We start from the raw sequence: 23,066 nt of genomic DNA on the forward strand, positions 1-23,066 counted from the left end.
TTCTCTTATTTCAGATATCACTTATATCAGTATCGCTTCAAGAAGGAGTTTACACACTGAAATCAAATAATCTTTAATCTGTTTAAAGAGCTAGTATTTCATTTTTAACATGCTTCTGCAAGGCAGCATTTCCAGTCCTTGCATAGATACAGCTGCTCTTCTCCATACCCTTTCCAGCTGTTTAATGTCCAAGTAAGGTATAGGACCTGATTCTCTGGGACTGTTTAGTCATTCACAACTCTGAAAAAAGGACTATAAAAGAGAATCAGTAATGTGTTAAGCCAGCCAGATAGCAGTGTAAGTGCCAAGAGCTGAAAAGCTGGACGTTGTACTCCAGAGGTCAGCAAAAAAGTTTCATTTTGCCTCCTTTCTCCTCCAAAGACAGAGGATGTTCAGGTCACATTTCAGACCCTTAGTTTTGCCATCATGCACCTTGAAGTTTAGTACTTTTGCTTTCATTTCCATCAAATGTCAGAGTCAGCAGGTATGTCTTTTCACAAAGTCAAAGTCAAATTACAGTCTTGAAGAAATTTCTGGGAATCAAAACCATGCAGTTCTACTCAGCTTTATCCTTAACCGTGCCTGTGTAAATCTTTCCTTCTTGCAATTCTTCCTTCATCATTACGTTTGAGTCTTGAGTCACTGAGCAATTGTTTCAGACACAGAATCTAAAGTATTTCTCATCTTTTCTTCACTCTGATCAGTGTCATCTGTAATAAAACAAAGTATATTTCCAAGAACTAAAATATGAAATTGCACCATGAGCTAAAAACAAAAGTTAAAGAGCATGCAGTCTTTTTCTGCTCATCCTAACACAGTCCTTCTCAGGCTGAACCAAGGAAAAACAATTGGCATGACTTAAAAAGGACTCTAATAATGGCCAGTAGCAGTATATATCTGGAACCTTTCACCTTCAGAATGGATTTGGTCCAGATTGAAAGCAATTTAAAAGAAATATTGACTTCTGGATGCTTAGTGACCCGTGTAAAAATGAATTAATAATCCCAGCTGTTTCCTATAGGACATCACTAAAAGTGTCAGTGCCGTTGCCAGACCAAACGGCCCCTTCATTGAAAGGTGTAAAAGATTTTTCACTTCATTTATCAATACAGCACGCATAAATAGGTCACAGACTAGCCAAAGAAATTGAAATCCTTCCAAGTCCCTGGCAGATTTTGCTATTTCCTGCGATCCATCACTTAGCCTACACATATAGGGACAAGCAGCCCGTGTGTTCACGTGTGGGATATTGAGTTGGATGGCAAGTGACCAATTTCCCCAGGCTACTGACAGGTCAAGATTATTTGAGGTTTTTTTCCCCCCAAACTAAGAGTGCTGGGCCTCTATGGAATGAATGGTCAGGTACAGCACAAAGGAAAAAGGTGAGGAATAAAAACATTGACTTTCTTTCCTGCAAGACAGCTGGACAAGGCAGTGAAACTCATAATTTGTTGTTGGCAAAGGCCAGTAACCAACTGCTATTCAGTTAAATACAGGGTATAAATGGAGGGAAGTGATAAATTTCCTGAAGGTAGCTCTTGGCGGTGTCAATGATAGGCCAGAGAAAGAACATAACACCAGCACTTGCACAGATCTATGTGAAAATTCAGGTTTTTACTGAAAGAACTGTTCAGTTATAAAAAGGATGCTTTGGCATGTACAGTTTTCTTAAGCTATTTGCAGATGGTTAAAAATATATTATGGTCCAAAATTTTAAAAGTCCAGTGAAAAATGAGTAAAAGTTCAAATCAACATCTGCATTTTTTAATTAGCTAAATGATTTTAAAAAGCTTTCACCAAGAAATAGGCTTTACATGTCTTATTCTCTCTTTCATTTTTTCAACAATTAACTTGTGGTCATGAGGAGTTTGTCCTCTTCAGCTGAGGTTAAAATGAGTAGCTGAAATGGGGTGGCACAAGAGCTTATATACCACTTGCTTTCTTATGGTCTCACCTCCAGAACAGAACAAGAAATAGCATTTGTCAGTAACACCTACAAGATCCATCAAAGCAGGAATAGAAATGAGGATTTCTAGGTTTCCATCTAGCTTTTAGCATGTTTCCAATGTGACTGTGGAGACATGACACTTTTCATGTGCAAAATGAAGAGGGCAGCTAATCAAATACTATGCAAAAATAAATTAATTTTTACTGACAAAACTAATTTTAAGCCCCAAATGAAAGATACTACTGATTACATATGCATATTTTACCAATAGGTTATGTATTGTATTGCAACAATTATCAATATCTAGTAATTAACAAAGTATTTCAAAAGATCTTCAATTCCATAGTAAGCTGCACAAAAAGAGAAAAATCCAGTGCTTTATATTATGGTTCAAGTGATATCACAGCATCCTGAACTTCCACTGGTACTCTGAAAAAAGCTGAATGCACCTCAATCCCTTTTTCACTCTGGGTAGGTTTTTAACCATGAATAGAGACAATGTGGGTTGGAATACCTCTTGTAACTTCAGGCATCTTCAGAGAGTAGATAGAAAACCTCTGCCTGACTGCTGTTGAAAGCTCCTGTAAACATATGAGGAAGACTAAAAGACACTTCCAGGCTTCATTCTTCTCAACCCAAAATAACTGCCTCAATTAGGCAGATTAGTCGTCAAGCCTAGATGAAGGTATCTACACTGAAGCCATCTGAAGTCTGGTGAAGTGAATCCTGCAATAAAAAGGTGGGAAAGTGGAAAAAAGGCTGTTTTCAGGGAGATGATTCTTGATTGTTTTGACACTGAACTGAGAACCTCTAAAAACCTGTGAATAGCAACCCCTCCCTCACCATACTAATTTCAGGCTGAGATTTTGACATCTAAGGAAGTGAATGAAAATAATGAGGCCCCCACTTGCAACAGGCATATGATGAGTAATGAAATGAAACCGTGATAATTAGAAACCCAAATGCAGGCACAAAAAGTTGCACATAGGCTGTGAATCTCTCTTTTTATTTTTTCCCCTCAGGCACTAACTTATCTTGGCCAAACCGTCCTCTCCAGAAGTTCAGAGATATTTTAATTTTGAACTTCAAATGGAGCGCAAATAAAACACCAAACAAACTTAGGATGTTGCACAATTGTCAGTGGGGCCCATTTTAATATTTAATGACCTGGACACCTGTGACTAATGCTAAAAATAAAAAGAACTAATTTAAAAGGAATTATTGACATAATATAACACACGATAGTCTGTTAATAAAAATGCATACTTCTAATTGAATGCTGGCACCTAGCCACCAACTAAGCATAACTTCAAAAGCAACAGCTGGGAAAGCATCTTTTAGATTTTAATTACAGTAGCTGGTAAGCCACTTATCTTTTAAACTTCTTTATTCAGAAAGCATTTCTGTTTCATAGGAGTGAGTTCAAAGGTATTTACAACATGTAGGCTAAGAGAACTAGCTCTGACATAGTCAAACTTCACTTGTGAATTTGAATTCTGGACTATGACAACTATTCTCAGCTTTGAAGTGTGAGTCCCATTTGAGCCCAAAAGAACACAGGCTTTGGGCTTGCTGCTCAGGATTTTTGTTCCTTTTTTATCTATAGATGCAGGATAAGATTTTTTATCTTATTTGTTCTATTATTTGTATTTCAGCATTATGTCAGGGTTGCCACTGAAACTGAGGTTGCATTATACAAGTATTTTACTATTCAAATACAAAGTGAGCACACATAATCTCACATGATTCATTCAATAAAAGGAGAAGGAATTATTGAAGAGTTTGGGAAATGGGCATGGAGACAGACCTGAACCCTAAAAATTGACAAATTCTGTAGCTGCATCCAGAAAACTGTTTTCCTTGTGTTTAGGAAAAAAAAACTATGCAAGAATATATATTATTAAAATTCTGAGTTAAAATTATTTGCTAGACTGTCTACATGCCTTGGCATTTTCGGAGAACAGGCCCAGAGGAAGCTGTGACTTATTTAATATCTGAAGTCCTATAGTCTTTGATGTTACTCTAGATTTCCTCCCCCACCAAAGAGACACAGACTAAGACAGAAAGAAATGGCTGCAGAATGACTTTTCCCAAACTGCAAGATGTTTTTACAGCCCATCTCTGGTCACTGACTCAAGAAATCCAGATAATTTCTTTAGACTAACCACCAACAATTTTAGCCAGCTAAAATTAAACTAACTCAGTCCTGCCTCCTGCATAAAAGTCTGTGTAAAAGTCTTTGTAAAAATACTCTACCAAAACCTAGGAAATTAACTGTCCATCTGTGATTTGAAACAAGAAATTCACCCCCAAGACTCTCATCCATCTCTTTCTCTGTTATGCAAAGACATTCATGCAAGCTAAAATGTTTTTGTTATTAGAACCTATACTAACCAGAATAAAGTTTATTTTTTCACTTATATAGTTAATAGAAAGAAGTGACTATAGGAGCCTAATAAAAAGCAAAGTCATCTCATTTAAAAACCCACATAGAGACATTCATGAACTGTTACAACATTAGCAGATAACCACCAGGAAAAGGTTACTGGAGTGAGTTAATAGCTACATTTGAGGTGTTCAGGAGGACCTTTAAAGAAGAGTTTCTAGAATGTTGCAGATCCTGTGAGGACATGTAGTACAAGCAATAAATCAAAAAAAGTCTGTTTCCTTAAAGACAGATTCATTTATGAAATGGAATAGATGAATTGGCAAGTGTTGTGGGAGGGGACTAAGCCTGAAATGCACCAGAGGTCTTTTCCCATCTCACAGAAAGAACATACATCAGAACATCACAAGTTCTTAAACCTTTTGAAGGTTTTTTAAACTTCAATTCTATTAACTACTAGTTAAGAGCTATATCTAAACCAGTTAATCTAAAAGACAGCTCTTCCTACTTTTTTCTGCAAAATCGAGTTTTCCTTTACATTTTTTGTGGCTTTTCAAGACATTATTCATGCAGAGAAAAGAGTATGTCTTTGTAGGAAGATAAATAGGATACAGGAAGACTTGGAGTCCTCTTTCCACTTTGCAGGCATAATTCAGGCCAGATTTTGATAAGAGACTAAAGAAAACATTACTTTGTTTAGTGCTGAGGAGTCCTGTCCTCTCAAATTGTACATGACCTCTAGGAGAAAAGATGACAGGAACTAGGTCCCCTCTTAGGGCGACTCTGCCAGAGAAGCTTAGAGCACTGAGCAACAAGTCTAGAAAGAAACAATTTTTGCATTCATTTCCAGTCCCAGTGGAAGTGGCAGAACTATGAATCCTGAATCCTTCTCTCCTGCGCTGTAATTGGGCTTGCTTGAAAGGCAGCTACATGGCAGACCAGGTCACCTGATTTAAAAAAATGTAAAAAAACCCCAAAATCATTCACATGAATAATCATTCCCAGCTATTGAAATACCAAGACTTCAAGTCAGCACTACTATAATTTAGACAGCTCATGCAGAGTTCACCACAAATTTTGGAATAAAGTGATTGTGGTTGTAAACACCTACCTGATTAATTTTTGCATATGTAGCTATACATCTTTCACAGCAAAGTCCAATATATTCTCCAAACCTTGTACTCTATATTTATACCAAAGGATACAAAAAAGAAAAGGCAATAAAGAGCTTGTGATCCAGTGTAAACAGGATGACTGGAGTTTATTAATCATAAATGAAGGTGATGAGTAGTTCAGGAGGCATATAAATGAACAGGCAACCTTGCTGAAAGGTCAGAACCTTTCAACAGTGAGCTGTCTCTGCTCCTTTCAAAGTACCTTTCTAAGTTTGGGGTCAGAAAGCATCACAAATGCAACTATGAAATCTGAAGGATGCTTTGCAACATTGTAGTTTTGTCCTGTCCCTCTTGTTTAATAGCATTGGGTTTAGAAGTGCAAATAATTTGGTAGTTAGGTTTTCAGGGGATTCAACAGAAACATTTGAACACAGGTAACAGCTACAAAAGCAATAAGATTCCCTGTCCAAGAGTTTGAACTTTTGCTTCACTGTAATTACAATCACTAGGCTAATCCTGTGGTAAAGAATTGGGATGATAAAAATTATTCTTTGTGTTATGGATGCCAGTATCCTCCACCCTTTGCTGAGGTTACTGTAGAAAAGGGATCCAGTTTTGAAGGTTCCTATTTCCACTCTAAGACAAAATTTTTTTCAAGTTACTAACATCTCCCTCTTTGGAATGTGGGCTCAGTCATTCTAAAAGCAACCTTTACTGTACTATGCAAATTTAGCTTTTAAAATGAAAATAAACAATTACATTTGTATACATGTCTCCTTTTGTCACAAATATTGAGGGAAGGGGGAGAGATTTCTAATGGCAAGCATCCATTTAGATGTCAAAGAGAGTTTTGTATGTCCACTAAATTAAAACATCATTTGCTGTCAAGCCTTAAAGATTTTGGCATTTCTTCTGATATCTGTTTATGATAGCTCTCAGGGGACATGCTGTGAAGTACTTTTGCCTTCTTTAGGCCCAATTGCATGTGACAAATGCATTAGTTTTTAATACCAGAAGTGGACGTGTACTTTGATGAAGTATGTCTTTAAGCCATCAGCTGTTGTCTGCCATCAGTTTTTTACAAAGGCACTTTAAACAAGATCACCCCCAGCTGCCTTGACAATTAAATCCCTTTTCCCTCTGTAAGCAGACCAAAGCCAGTTTGAAATTAGCAGAAAGACTTCAAATGGGGTTTGGATCAAGACCATAAAGCTAAAAATTGCTAGAGTTCATTCTGTTCTCTTCTTTTCATGGCGAGGCAGGTTGTTCCCTGGTGCACAAGGGCTGTGTTCAAGGCTCCAGCTCTGCACAGGTAAGGACCTGCACAACATTTTCAGGCTGATATAGGCAGCCTGATAGGGCCACATCACTCCCACGGAAACAGGTTCCCTGCTGGGCTGCCCAGTGCCAAATTCCCCTGCAGTGTCTGTCTGCACACCATGGAGCTCTCACCCTAACCAATAACAACAACTCTGCAGCTGCTGCCATGAACTCCAAAAGTGATCCCTCTGAGTTCACTTGTGGTTTTTCAAAGGACATGGTACAGCTTTCACCAGCTGTGGGGAAATAGCATCAATGTATATTCACAGATCTGACCACCTCACTAAAGGTAGAGCTACTTCAGCCAGTTTTTCCTTAGAGCGCACAATGAAAGCATTATCATCTTTGTTCTTACCCCCACTAAATATATAAGCATGTCTTAAAGTATAAGCTCATTATTAAGATTTCTGATTGACTCACTGAACAGCTGAAAATCACCTCATTAAATCTATATTCTGCTTTTTCATTTTTTCAGTAGCTAGCTGTACACCTTCTGAGTTACCACTGTGACATGGTAAACAACAAAATTTCTTTACTGTTCCAATTAAACAATTAATGCCTATGGTACAAAAATAAATAAGAAATTGAGGAGAAACAGAACATCAACATTGAGCAATGGGTTTGATTAATTTTATTTCCATTCTGGTTTAAGAAGCCTTCTGTGGAGGCTGCTGTAGTCTTATCACTGTATTTTCATAGCTTCCATTTTGCTGATACGTTTTTATTTAAGCCAGTCAAATACCAAAAGAATCCAATACTTCAGATTACGTTCTTTGATGAATGTTTCTGTTGTCTGCTAAATAATTTATCTAAAAAAGCTGTAGCATCTAGTCAAATGCAGCAAAATACTACTCATCATATAAATTATTTGATAAAAAATTGAAATAATTGTTGAAGGGTATATGTGACATATAGTATTTGGATTAGGTTGTTGCATACCTGACATATATGACAGTTTAAAGAGTAAAAAAGCTTTTGGATTATTTGGGTCTAAAAGTAGATCCCAGTTGCAGAGATATAATAGTGCAGACAGACTAAGAACCAGAGCTTCAATATGGGAAAATCATCCCTCGTTTGCATTTGTAGATGCCTGAATAATCTTTAAGTTCTGGTGGATGGTACTTCAATTCTTTCTATTAACATACATGTCTGGTTTAGTATTCTAGTGGAAACAGAAGCAAGGGTTTTTCTTCACTGAAAAATTAAAGGACATACCTAACTTCAGCAGCCATGTCATCAATACTCCTCATGAACTGTTTTAAAATTTAAGGAGAGTCTAAAATATGATTTTATCTACTGACTTACTGCAACAGCAAGGGAAATCAAATCACCCCTGAATGTCTTATTAGAGCAATCTCTCTTTGACACTTCTCTACATCTTACTTTCACATCTTCAGTGCATTTTTTTAAATTAAAAGAGAGATTTACAGGTAAAAATATTTTAAGAAATGATCACATTAGTGCTTTCTGGAAAAAGGAATTAGATGTGAAATAAGGAAAAAAAGAGAACTCTGGGACTGTAAGGTGAACTACATCTCTATTTTGCTTAAAACCCAGAGAGTTGTTCCTTCGGTTGATTGCAGGCAAGTTGGTCTTTAGCCACACTTTCTTTTCTTTCAATTCCTTTTTCAGACTTGTTATTTCTAATAAATGCCATCTTGTGCCTCATTTCCCTTCATAGTACAAAATGCGGTAAAGCCAAAGAAAAAGCTTTGGTGTCTGTCCCTTTTTCCCCCAAAGAACATATTCAAAATCAAGTCAAGTGCCTACCTTGGTTTTTCCTCCTTCCCGTCGGAGTGAGGCGGTCTCCTGGAGAAGCTCCCTGCTTCTGCAATGCTTTACCAGGTTATCTGGATACATCTTCCAATGATGTGTGACCCCAGAGACCTTCCCTTACAGACTCCATGAACTGGCATGGCCAGTTCTTGACGTTTTTCATGGGATTCCCTTCTTCCTTCCACTCCCATTGCCAGGCAGCTCTTTCCTCTGTTGACTTTTTCCCAACCTGGAAATGAAATTTGAGATAATTTCAGTAGAGAGGTAATATAAAAGTAGATTTTTATTGAAGGCTTTCAGGGGCAGTTATGGAAAGATGTTCACAAAAACCCACTTACATGGGGTGAACATAATTTTTGTAATTTCAGTAAATTAGCATAATTGACAAAAAGCACCAGTTAGGAGGACAAGTGGTGATGGAATTTTTCCTCCAGGTCAAGCCCTTTCTAAGTTTTCTCTCCTCTAGTATTAGCTTCACTTTGTCTACGAGATGTATCTCCAGGAGTTGTTCCCAACCTTGGTAGCCAGGAGTAGAACCAAGATAGAATAGGAGCCTCCCACCCTTTGGGGCTTGGAGTTCTGGAATTTGTCTTGTCTTTCTTTCTTTGCCTAGGGAAAGACCATGGAAAATTACTGGGAAAACTAGCCACTAATACAAAAGGCTACAAATACATCTGTAGAGAATATGGAGAACATATAAAAGGAAGAAAGGTGAACCCCAAATGGCATTACTCCTTAGTTACACGTGGATGGGTGTCCATGCTCTGTGTCCTTAAGGGCCACAGTGACTGAGCATTCCTGTAGAGCAGGATTGCTACATGGAGGTCCAACCCAAGGCAGACCTTTGTGCAGGAGCTATGAGAGGAAACAACAGTAGAATGCAGGAGATTTGCGCGGTCCTTGGATCCACTAAATCCCCAGAAGCTCTTAATGACCTTCTAAAAGAAATTTTACAGGCTAAATTATCTCCTAAAGTCGTTTATAATAACAGTTTAATTCCTGATTATTAGGACTAACTTGAATTGTCAGGAGCATGGACTTGGTCATGTAATATGTCATATCAATCTGCTATGATCCCCAAATTCTCTTTCATTTTTCCTTAAAAAGGAATCAAAAGCTTTCTCACAGGGAAGAACTGACCAGCCTGATAAATGGGACACCACTCTTTTTCTTTTTATTAGGTGATCACAGGATGGCTGAGAAATTTTATAGGAATACTGCAAAATATTACAAATTCTTTCAATTTGATTTTTCAAGTCACAAATCATAAGCTACTGGAAAATCATGATGCATGTTCACCTAGCCCAAAGTGGAGTACCAGTGATGAATCAGTTTGGAGAACAAACCCTCCTACCTGTACCATATTAATTGCTAAAACTGGGGTATATAAGTCATTTGACTCATGCCAGCAGATTATATTGATTTACATTATTGATTCATAGAAAGGGAAGTGCATATTAATAAAAAAAAAAAAAAAAATCTTGCAAGGCAAAAGCAAGACTATGCAGGAATGATTCCAGAAGCTGGCTACTGTTCCCTGTGATTTGACAGAATCACATGTGGAAGGTTGTTACTGATTAGGAGCTGAGATTTACAAGATTTTTAGGATCAGGGATTACTTTTATTATGGCAAGAATTCAATTTAGTTTTACAGTTCATTGAGTTCATTATTTAATGATGATTTTATTATATCAACATATTTCCTTGGAACACATCAATTCAATTTAAAAATTATGTAGGATATTACTGAGATATTTTGTTTCAAACATATAATTTTATCACTTGATAACACAGTAGGGAAGTGAAAAACCAATATTTTGAGAAAGCTAGAATACATGTTCTGGCAAAAAAAATTAAACATAAATTTTTCATCCTGATGTGAGATCCAATGAAACTGATTTGAAATCAAATCAAATATCAGAAATTTCTTAGGGGATGGAAATTCAGTCACTTCTAATTAGACTGGTGCATCAAAAGGAATAAAGGTTTATTTGACAATGATTGTGCTGTTTTTTCTAGTGATTGTGATTATCTTAGAATTGAGCTCTACACCAAAATCACATTAAAGCATGCCTTTAGGTTATGTATGAAACAACAATATTGTTTTCTCCTTTCTGTTGATGAAGAAGCAATGTTCTTTCCTTTAAATGCTATTGCCATTTTAATGTTTTCTCAAAGAAAAAACCCACAACCAAAGTGAAAAATAGTAAATCTCACTGTATTTTTCCCTGGATCCATACATTCCTTTCTTCCTTTTACAGTCATGTGTTTGTGCATCCTAGAACTGTTAAAAATCTCATTGTATAGCAAATTCTCAGTAACATGAAAAGTCTAACTCATAATTTCTTGGAGGGCAGTTCAAAACTTTTAGCTATCAGAAATAGATTTGTACCCATTTGATGCAGAAAACAAAATAACCATGTTAATCACAAAAGTGTCTTTCCCTCTAGGCTTCTGCTTGAGGCAAGTCACTTCTCGGTGATCAACTACAACTCCATGCTTAGGAATGCATCCTCTACACTTCATTTAAATCCACTGATGCTAAAAGGTTTTTCAAAGTCACAAAGAATATGATTTCCCCCATGTCACCTCTTCACGAGGAGCAAAGCACGGGTCTTGTATAGAACTTCTAGTCTCATTCTCCTGATTGCTTTGCTCCTCTCAATATTGTCTTCAGAACTGCATGGCAATGAGGGCAGCCAGAGACTGTCAGGGAGTTTATGTCACCTCTGCTCTTGGAGGTGCTCGAGATCCAGCCACACCTAACCCTCAGCCACCTGATCTGCCAGCGCATGCTCTGAGCAGTGAGATAGATTAGAGGGCCTTCAGAGCTCTCTTCAAACTAAAATAACCTATGAATTTAGCTAAATATTAGTTCCTAAGGAGTGTTTTCCTGACTAGCCTCACTGCTCAGGATGAGGAAGCCTGGGGTTTTTTTTGTTTATTTGTCTGTTTTTGGTTTTGTCTCTGCTTTGATTTGTAGTTTGATTTCTTGTTCTTCTCTCGGGTTTTGCTCTCCTTCTGGTATTTCCTGCACTTTTCGAGCCTCCCAATATCTTGACATGTTTATCTCAGAGGAATTCCTCCCCATTGGTGCAGGGTTAATTTATAAGGGATGAAAAAGGAGTGCTTTTAAGTTTTTATTGATATTCTGCCTCCTGGATAGCTGATGATCATTAGCATTGGCCTAAAGGTTCTTCAGTCTTTCATCTGGTTTAGGGCTCACAGACTTTCTCTTGCTAGTTATTCTCCAGCTGTCATATCTACTGCTCTGCCACTGTTCTGGTGGTGACAAAACAAAAGCTTTGCCTCTGCCTAAGCAGCAGCAACTCAGAGTATTAGATTATTCCACAAAGGTGGATTCACACCAATCGACACTCCAGTCAGTGGAGCATCTGAGTTGTAAGTAAATATCACCTATTTTCTGCTGTTCCTGCCACAGAGGCAAAAATTGTCAGTAACAGAGGTGTGACAAACAGCTGGGTGATACTTTAAAGGCACTGCAAATGTTTGTTCAAAGGCAGCAGATCGGAACCCTACAGTGTAGTCAGCTGCATGTCTCTTCTTCTGCTGACTTAACTAAGATAATGTGAATTATAATGCTATTTCCAGCCATGAGCATCAATATGTTTGTGATATTATTATAAAATAATAATAATAATAATAAAAAGGAGCCATCTACAAAGCTCTCTTGTTGACTTCTCCTCAAACCTGATATTTATGGATTTTGCTTAAAATTTCACAAAACCCAATTGCACGACATAATCCACTTATTCCTCTTCAAATGCATCCATTTTGTTTTACAAATTGCAGAAGCCTCATTCAGAGACCAAGGAAAGCTCTTTTCCTGATTAATTTCTGGCAAAATTCTCAGTGCTTCTTTCTAGCCCTCTACTATTCTGAGTCCCTAGATTAGAAACATATTATTCTGATGGTTTCAGTGTGATTCAACTGCTGTGAATAGGCCTGCATTTTTACATCTGAAGCAAAAGCAATCTTTGCTCAAATAACACTTTATGAAAATCAACTAATAGAGAAGAAAAGATTTTATACTTGGGGAATTTGAGGTACCCCAAGCATTGTCCCCATGCCTACTCCCAAACAAGGGGTTTTTAGCCTTTTTAACATAAAAAATGGCTTCATGCTTGGCTCATTACAGTGAAACCACTGCAGATTAAACCTCTCTATCAATTACAAGCAGCTGAACATCCTTTAGCATCAAACAGAATGACAAAAAGCTACACTATAATGAGTAATGGCTAAGGCCAATTGCTATTTAATTATGTAGATGACTTAACATCCTTTCATTGATGTTATCTGTGTGTTTCAGAATGAAAGTTATCATTGCTTTGCTTCAGCTCTTACAACAGATAATGGCAGAAGCAAAAAGAAAGCCTTTCCAGAGAGAAATGGCAAAAGCTAGAAAAATATATTGGCCCAGCAATATAATTCACACTTCAGCATGCGCCCACAACAGACAGGAGCTTCAACACATTGTGGAAGAAGAAATTCATGCATGACAGCTTACAGTGGGGAGGGAGCTTGAAAGAGAGAGCAACAACTGCAGCAGCAAGAGCCTGTGGCATGAGCAGTTCCCATGAAGATGCCTGGTCCCTGCATTTTGTAAGTGGGAGATAAGGACAGTGAAGTTAGTCATAACATGAGAGATATTTCAGATGGGAAGGACCTGGTGGGTCATCTGACCATCCCCTTGCCTAGGCAGGATTATATTTGGCAGTATCTTCCCAAAAAGATTGCACAGAACAATTTCACATGAGCAGAGGAATGGAGTAAAGGACATAATAGATCTCTTCCATCTCTAACTTCTGCAAGTCAAGAGGTCCAATCTGTAGCTAGTGTGATGTGGCCGTGGGCACAAGTACTGCAAGTGTTGTAAGAAAGAAAATTTGGAGGAAAATTCTACCCTCGGACCAAATCATACAAGTGTATGCAAAACATGGTGTTTGATGTTAGTGAGCACACAAAATATCCCATAAAGGGCATTTTCAATTCATTCATAGATAGTGACCCCAGTTCAGGGGGCATGGCACAGCATATTTGTCAACTTGTATATGTGCCTCACATCTTTTAGACTAACAGATTTATACTGCTCAAAAGGATATATTAAATTATTTCCATTAATATTATTGATGGAATCTTGCACTTGCAATCATTTAAGCTTCCAGTTTGAGACTGTAAAAGCAAATATTATTATAGAGTACTGCTTGTTTGTATATTTACAGCAGTGGAGTGACAAACTTTGTTTAGGAACTATTATTTTTCCTGATTTTAATAAAAATAGAAGTACCTAAGAGTATATCAGGTCAATATTAGAGGAAGGGGTATAAAACATTATTTTTTTATACAAATACCAGGTGAAAAATTTCAGATTATGAAGAAAGCACTAAATTATGTTTTCTTACAATTCTTAGGAGAAGCATAAAGGAGGAGGTAAAACACTTGAAAATGCAATTAAAAGACAATATTTAAAATCCTTCTTCCAGGAAATCCTTACATGTGTTTAAAGCTAAGAATGAAAAGAATCCTGCTGATTAAACCTAACTATAAATATAGTCACTTGCTGAATTTGAACATACAAGCAATTAGAGAAGGGAAAAAAATAAAACAGACAAGCTGTTCCCTGGACAGATCTTAAAATAAATTGGTTTTCCAAGACAAGATTTTGCAGAAATGAGAAATTTAAATCTGTCTCCATTTTGCATTCTCCCTCAACATTAGGTAATATTTGGGGTCACTATAATATAATTAAACATAAAGGAGAACAAGTGGTGTTTCAAAATAGCTTGAAGGCACATGCATATTTTCTGCACAGAGAGCAGTATTAGCAAAAGTCTAAATTGAAATGAGAAATGAAAATTGAAAATGTCAGACCATCAAATACAGTTTTTTGTATTTAGTTGCCAATAGCATGAAGGAAAATAGCTGCCAAATTATGACCATCTAATAGTAATTTGTAGATAAAATTTTATGATTGATAATAGTATTCAAATGTGTAGATTGTTGGTAGATTGAATTCAAAAAATCAGAAATTGTAACTTACCATATTGGTTTACATATCCAGCATATGTGCTTATGGAAATATGGAGCTCTGAAAGTTTCTGTGATTTCTCTCTTACTTTGTTGTCATTTAAGTCTTCGTTAAATTTATATGTTGAATATTACAGTACTTTAAAGTTGCTAGATTCAGCAGATTTTCTTTTTCAATAAGATTTTTTGATTTTGCACCTAATCCTATGATAGCCTTTTGAGTCTTGATTACAAATGCACAATCAATGCCATTGGAGTAGCTCAGCACTGATCTGAGGCAGCTCAATTAGCAGTCACCAAAGAGCAGCCAAGATTCTCTCCTCCAGTTTGATGATGGGGAAGTGATCGTGTTGAAACAAAGATGCATTTCTCATGGAGATAAATCCTCTAAAGAGAATGTTTCTCATATGTCCTCCAAAAACTTCATAGCTCCTTATCTTCATAGTGTAGAGCACCTGAGAAATATGTGGTTTTCCAAGCAATACACAGAAGAAAAACACAGGACACTAAATCAGATTCTAAAACATATCAAAATATGTATGTGATGAAATACCAATCAAATGGAACCACAAATAAGTTTCTCCCATCAGTTGTCATAGATTAACAGGTACAGAAATCACTTTCCAAAACAGTAGTAACTAGAGAAACACACTTTTGTATTTCTGTCCTCACGTAAATATTTCTGTTATTAATGGCTAAAGAGATGCTTGCTTTGGTGACCACTGCAGTTATCTGGAGTCTGAAACTCAGGTTAGCCTTTCAGAGAGACAGATGAGCACACGTTGCCACCACTAATTTTTGCTTGAATCAAATCTGGACACAGTTCCTGTAGCTTTTGTGTTTAATAATAATTAAAAAAAAAAAAAAAAAAAAAAAAAAAAAAAAAAAAAAAAAAGTAGAAAATTACAGACTCAATGCAAAATACAGACTAAATTTTTCTCACTTAAAAATATAATTTAAATAACTAGAAAGCACTGTGGGATTTTTTTTTAATGTATGCACATGCACTGCAAAAAAAGAGTCAGCATTTACACAAGCATCACTGGGGGAGGCATCGTAGTTCAGTGACATGGGATCTATTTCCAATGATTTTGTTTGTGACACTAAGCAGGATGTTTTACCCCTCTGTGTCTACCTCCTCTTTCTTCACCTGGTCTGCTTTGTTTAGTTAAATTCTAAGCTCTTCCAAGTCAGGACTGTCTCTCACCAGGTATTTGTATCACACTCATACTTTTCATTTGGGGTTCATTCACAGATGTTGCTGTACTATCAATAGAATTTATTTTTTTATTTACATTGATGTTATAGAAAGAGTAGTGAGGATTCTTCTAGGGCAACGCATTGTGTTTACACTGACGAAAGTCTGTTCTTATTAACTTTATTCTTCAAATAAATGTGATAGCAAATAAATGAGTTTCATACTACATGTTTTGGGGATTGGTGTTTGTGTGGCATCAAATACCCTTTGAAAAAGCATGTGAATGTGAGCACAAACATGTTTAGTAGTTTGATGTAAAAATACAGTTTCTTTCTATTATCCCTAATTCATGCAAGATTTTCTGTTCTTTCAGATACTCTTGGTTGTAAACAGCAGTAGCAACAAAATAAGAGGTAAGAGATTTAAGGGAGTGTAGTCATTCAAAGAGTTTTAACTCAGGTTATTTCACAGAGCATTTTACAAAAGTCAGTCACACAAACTTCAGGAGCAGGGTCTAAGATCTGTGAAGTGGAAGGTAGAAGTGGAATAGAGCAGGAATATTTTTTACATTCTTCTGATAGGATACTCATCATTTCATGAAGAATGCAGTGAGAAAGGAAAGACATATAAGTTCCTAATAAATATACCAAATACTTTATATTTCTTACCTTTCTGGAAAAACATCCTGGTTTTCAGACCAAATTCTTTGGTGACCTTGCATCATTTAGTCCACCCTGAGTCTACAACTGGGACCCCTCATTTTTCTCTCATGCAAATTTTTTCAGCCGATCTCTTAAGCACCAGCAAATCTACATTCAAATATCACTGTGGTAACACTGAGACATCCAAGTAGCCAACAAAAATCTATTCCAAAAATGGTAAGTTCCATAATTTATTTAATATATATATATATCGTTGAATCTAACGGAGAGTCACCAGTTTTCCTGCATTAAATCTAAAGCACCAATGTGTTTCTCAGTGGAATCCTGCAATATGCATAATTTCATTTTAAAATAGGATATTTTGGTAGGAAAAGAACAAAAAGTTCTGATGGCATCACCATATTTTTTGTTCTTATATATCCCATTTCCCCTCAAAACCAAAGGGCAGCAGAAGGCTAGAGGGCTCCACACAATTTGGCCCAATGAGGTGCTTCTGATCAGAAATAAAGAAAGGAAGAAGGTGAAGATGCTGAAAATTAAGAGTCATTTTTAGGTTTTGAGATAGGAGATGTCAGAGCACTGTGTCTCATTCAGCAGGACAATAAAGCACTGGCAGGCTAAGCTGGTTGGGTTTGTCGGAATAAGTCAGGTGAAGATTTCTGTGCTCCTCTCTGGTCCTACTCCCTGCAGAGTTAAGTGAGGCCCTGGTCCACTAGAGGCAATGTCTTGCCTGTGCAGACTGCTGTAATATATCATTTTCAGTTCATTCTTTTTAATTACTTTTTTTTTTTTTTTTTTTTTTTTTTTTTTTTCAGAAGACTTCTACAACTACAGGCAATCTTAATCCTAATAAAGTGAACATTTAATAAATATTACTTGTGCAATTCTTGGAGGCCTCGTTGAGTTCCAACATATAATTGATTTATTTAAAGCTTTGGGATGTAGATGATAAAGTGAGCAGAGGTGATTCAGAGTAAGGGCAACACATTGCCACCTTTCTTGCTATGGAAAGACACTTTTCTGCAGTGTTTAAAATGTAGGGGAAAGTCTAGTGATTGATTAGCTAGTTAAGTGATAAGGAGGTATATCAGGCAGGGATGCAGAAAAGTACAGATGATAAGGACAATCAAGTATCCTCGATCTGAAAAAAATTACAGTGCTTTCTAATCATTTAAATTATATTTTTAAGTGAGAAAAATTTACTGCACTGAGTCTCTAATTTTCTACACACTTACTTTTTTTTTCCTTTTTTTTTTTCTTTATTAAAGACAAAAGCTATGGGAATTCTGTCCATTTTTTTTCCAGTGCTGTAATCTTTCCTCGAAAAGCAAATTACTGCATCATCAGACTTTCATTTGTCCATATAACATTCATATTCTTTGATCTCTTACTGGCATATTGTAATACTGATAATTATCTTCTTCTCCTGTTTTTTATAATACCATGTGGCATTCTATTATGTTATACATTATTAACAATATTATACATATAATACAATTCTGCCAAATCAGGTTGTGGAAGCTGTACAGTATCAGGTAGGCTATTAGACTTCAAATTAATGATCTCTATAGGTCACAGGCACACTAAGGATACTCATAAAATATTTTCATTGTGATTTTCAGGACCTTGTACAATTATATTAATATTTCAGATATTTTATGCATTTTATGTTCAAAGGGAGGGATCTTCATGATTAGATGACAACTCTCCATTTTCTCATTATTCAGCCTCCATTACCATAAAATCCTGTGCTGTGGCAATTCTGCTTTTACTTAAAGAGTACTTGCAACAAAATTTCATTAATATGCCAGAAACTCTCCCACTGATCTGGATAGAGAGTTTGCTGCCAATCCAGGAGCTTCTGTTACTAGGATGTAACAGAATGTAACTTCTGATGAAGTTTCAGAACCTTTTTCTTACTTCCCTTTTGTTACGTTAGCACACAAAAGACTGACTAATCCTTTCCTTCATTTATTCTTTTAGCCAGTTGTACAAGTATTTCTTTCCTTAGCTATGAATGCATGTTCAGTCTTTTGCTAATGGGTACTGCCATGAGGAGCCTTGGAATACGTTGGAACAGCTTCTACTTTTTTGTCTGATAGGCAGCAGTGGTCTTCTGGAGGACTATGTTGAGTGTAGCTATCCTCACTTATATATTAACTCTATCAAGAAAAATTTTCCATTTTTTACAGTAAATTCTAAGTTTCATAAAAAAACTGTTAACTTTGCATCTTCATCATTTTCCTCTCTTTGTTTTTTTATCTTTCTCTGTAAGGAGAAGATATTGATTTCTAATGATTTTCCTTTTTAGAAAATTTGGGTTGCTATTGGAAACCTTCTCAGGTGTTTTATGCAAACTATGTGATTTCCAGAAGATGGATGATCCATTGAAGTGTGAATTGTTCCACCAAAAAGTGAATTACATCTGAGGACAGTGCCCTAGTCTAATATAATCTAATCACCAGCCATGGTTATCCTATCAAAATAGATACATATTTTAGGTTTTATATTTTCTAGGGCTATCAATATTTTAATATAGTTGCCATATAACAGTGAAAGTGATAGGAACTTAGTGGCAGAAATAACAGAGTGTTTTGAAATTTTCTTGGAAATTAAAATAATAGTAATTTTTATTTATGACCAGACCTGGGACAACTTTGCTTTTGCTGGCCTGCTGGATGCTAAGGCCAACCCTGTTTTTCTTTAGTGCTTGAGGAGCAAACCCAGCCAGGTTTTTGGCTCCACTCCCCATGGCATTTGCTCCAGTCCCCCTGCCCAGAGAGCAAACGCTTACCAAAGGCAAAGCCAGAGCAAATGAATGCTCCTTATAGCAAAATTTCCAGTCGTCCAAAAGGAGTTGTCATCCTCTTTTGCCAGCCTTTAACTTTGGCCAGAACTAGAACCAGCTCTTTGGGAGCAAAGACAAGTTTTCACTCTCACTGTGCTTCTGTAAACTTTTATGAGCACAAAAAATATATCAGGACAATTCACATCATCCAAAAAGAAACAAAACTCAGTTAACACAACAAAGCAAATATAGCAAAGCAACAATGGGTAATCAGCATTAAGCAGTGTGGGTTTCTCCATTTCGAGTTGGTTTTTCATTCTCCTCCCCTTTGGCAGGCACAAAGAATTCCAGTTTGAGCAGGGGGTTCAGGTATGCAGATACCCGCCTCACCAAACACTGTTGTTTCAGAGGACTGAATTTTTTTTTTCATATAGAATAAAGAGGCATTCAGTTGTCAAAGGTACAAACTGGGGAGGGATTTAAGAGAGTAGCAAAGGTATAAAGAGGAAGCAAGGTGCTAATGAGATCAGAAATTTGTACCTGGCTTTTCAGCATCGTTTTCCCCACTACTTGATTCAGCAAAGTAAGCTTAGTGGGATTTAAACAAGTTAGGCAAATATTTATGTGCCTTGCTGAAAAAGGACAGTTTGCTGAATGATGTTTTATTGAATCAATGTTCTGCTGCCTCCAATGAAAACCTAACCACAGTCAACTACAACTGACAATCCCATTATTTATTTATTTATATATTTATTTTCAAAGGTCATGCATTTGTATCCTGAACATCTCTTGTCTCCCATTTATTATACTATTTCAGGGTTGGTTAATCTTTGCAATATTGAATTATGTAAGTTTCTAAAGCACAATTTCCCTGTTTCATTTTTTTTTTAGTAGAAAATTACTACATGTTTAAAAGGTTATGAGAATTAATTATACCAATATTTACTCACACATGTGGCGTCAGAAACTGCTCAGAGAAAAAAGGGAATATCCAGATGTCTTCTATTTGTGTTGTAGGAATTTAACAACCAGTTTTAGGGACTTAGAATCTGAATTTTCTTACCCTGTAATTAAAAAAAATACATATAGATACATACATATAGATATATCATCACTCCACACACTTGCATTACCACACAGCCTGAAGGCAGCACAGCCAAACCTAAATTGTTTTCCTACATCTTGTACAACCTCTTGTGATCGATTAGGATGACAAACTTTAAGTAATTGTATTTAATTTCTTACAATAGTAAAGGTTGTTTCCTAGTCATGACTTAAGTTAAATCCAAGAAGAGAAAGTAGTATTTGCTATCTCAAAGTTTGTGAAAACAACCCTGAATGTATACAAAAAACTAACTGCTACTTTTCCTATGAAGTAAACCACCAATTTTTGCTATAACAGTACTAACCTTCAAAAGACACTTTCTTTTTTTAATCTAAGAATATACTTCCTTACAGTTTCTTATTTCATTCTCACTGGAATAAGTTAAAATTTATACCAAATAGTAGCATTAAACCTCATTTTTTCTTCACTCCTGAATTTTAGGTCTTTTTCATAATCAGACAATCCTTTTGTTCTTATGGACTATTGCATGTGCTTTATTTTTGCAAGGTATTTTACAATCTTTTGTCACTGAGCAATAAAGTGTTTTACTTTATTTATCCTTAACAATAAACATGATTTTTCGGGTTTGTCTTCATATTCACATTGAGATTGATACAGGCTTTGCTAATTTATTGTGCATAGTATTATGGAACATAAAATTTGCAATTTAATATAAGTATTTGGTATAGGTGCCGTTACATTAGAAGAGAGTTGTAAATGTCTCCAGCATTTGTTAAGTTTTATGACTAATTCTCATTCTAAGTGGTCCCATTGGACAGAGCTGGTGGTTTTCTTCCATACTTATCCTCTTTTTAGGCCTAAACACTCCCTTTCTGATAAAAGCCATTAAAGAACTATAAAATTTGAAGGAGTGCTTCATTGCCTTGGGCAATGCTTACTCTGCAGTGACTGCAATCTGCTGTAGGCAAACCCAAACCAGTCCTGTAAGCAAAGGCTGGTTGGATTGTCCAGTCCTTTACCTATTGCTCTCTTTGGCTGAAATGAAGCTAAAGCTTGATTAGGACACAAAAGCAGGGTTTTGAAGAACAGGTGTAGAACCTGTGCTGGTGATAAGTTCCTTGGCTTCCAAGGAAAAGGCTGCATGTGCCACAGCTACGCGTGCACTGCTTTTCACCACCTTGGTCCTCAAAATACCTGCTTTGTCACTTGTTTGAAAAAGACACTTGGGCTTGAGTGCTCTCATGTTCCAGGTATATCAATGAACTACGGTCTGCCTTTCCACACTTTGGAAACTTCACCTTCCCAAACAATGGTTGCTACAATTGCTGTTGAAAATTAACAGACTTGGACAGTCTTTCTACCTGTTGGAAAAAGGCTTTGGATAATACTCTGTTGGTTATGTTCATCGTTTAGGGTGATGCCTTAAGTTTTAGCTTTCATGTTTTTCACATTCTGTGCTGCCTAGGGATGCAGTTCAGAGCCTCATATTAAGTGTCAGTCAGCACTCTTCATAGAGTAGGGAGACAAAACAAATCCTTTTCCTGATGAAGACCAAGGACAATTTTCAGGCCCAAAAGCACAAACAACAGTGGGCTGGAGGGAGGAACAAGAAGGATGGGACCTCACAACCTGAAGCTGCAATTAGACAATTAAACCCCAATATGCAAATGGACCAAAACTTATAAAAGTGTAACACTTTGTGGCTGGTCAGCCATTTTGTGACCATTCTTAGTCCACCTTGGGTGTAGCCCTGGTCAGGCCCTGTCCTGCCCAAGGTGTACCCTAAACGCCTTTCAATAAATATCTACTTTATCCTCTAGCTCTGTCCAGTCTCCATTTCAGGTCAGCCTTCCTAAGGCATCAAGGGCAGCCTGCAATTTTAGATAGACAGACATCATCACTGATCTATGTCTTTAGACAGAGGCACCATCACTGCCGTCACTCTCACCAGATGTTGAGGCAGGTCTCCAGTATCACAGAGTCCAGGTAAACTAGCACCACTGATTTGTGGTAAACCTAGGAAAGGTAAACAAATACATTAATGAGAAAGAAATCAGGGAACCCTGAATCAACACAATATTCAGATTTGTTTCACTCATGCTGTAGTAGAAGTTCGTCATGCCTAAGTGCAACATATCTTTAACGTTCACCAATTTTAATGGAAAGAACAAGAGAGTGACCTCCACATATGAACACAAGTCTGATCAAATTGTATTTTCTTCCTTAGCACTACGCAAAAGCTGTCTAGACACACTCTGGGGCAACCTCCTGTAGGCTGAGCAAGGGGATTGGACAGGATGATCTCTAGTGTCCTTTCCAAGCTCGACTATTCTGTGATTCTGTGAAATCTAGGGCTAATGCTGGATTTCATGAGGAGTATCTAAAATACAACCTTACAAGACTTCATGTATTTATCCTCTTCATTATGTGACCAATAATGTTCAGAGGAATATATTTTTCCTTCTTAGAGCACAGTTCAGAAAAATCAACAATACACGTCACTGTTTCATTAAAGAACTCATGTTCTTGTTTTCATCCCAAGTTTACTTAGTCTTGGAAAACAGAATTTAGTCTTGGCAGGAAACAAGGATGTGCAAGCATTTCCTGTGAAAGTGTGTGTTCTGTAGGATAACCACAGAGGGAATTTAATCTCTTGAAGTTTAACTTTCTAAAGCCTATTTTGACTACAACATGGATAAAAGACTTGTCATTTTATTAATGAAGAGTGACCAGTTGTCACCCCCACATGGGAAAAAAAA

The 23,066-nt window shown here is 36.7% G+C and overlaps 1 long non-coding RNA gene across 1 annotated transcript; it reads right to left on the reverse strand.

Moving 5' to 3' along the window:
• Positions 1 to 22,323, reverse strand: LOC136290017 (uncharacterized). Its single transcript, XR_010720924.1, has 7 exons — positions 22,256 to 22,323; positions 20,192 to 20,305; positions 19,248 to 19,407; positions 14,607 to 15,048; positions 8,540 to 8,774; positions 2,463 to 2,674; positions 1 to 710 (listed from the first exon to the last, which is right to left on the reverse strand). It is a non-coding gene; the product is annotated as an uncharacterized lncRNA (long non-coding RNA).
• Positions 22,324 to 23,066: the final 743 nt, after the last annotated feature.

Source organism: Chamaea fasciata, unplaced genomic scaffold (assembly GCF_029207755.1).
Source record: "Chamaea fasciata isolate MVZ Bird 193981 ecotype frontalis unplaced genomic scaffold, bChaFas1.0.hap1 SCAF_5, whole genome shotgun sequence".
Taxonomy (NCBI): domain Eukaryota; kingdom Metazoa; phylum Chordata; class Aves; order Passeriformes; family Sylviidae; genus Chamaea; species Chamaea fasciata.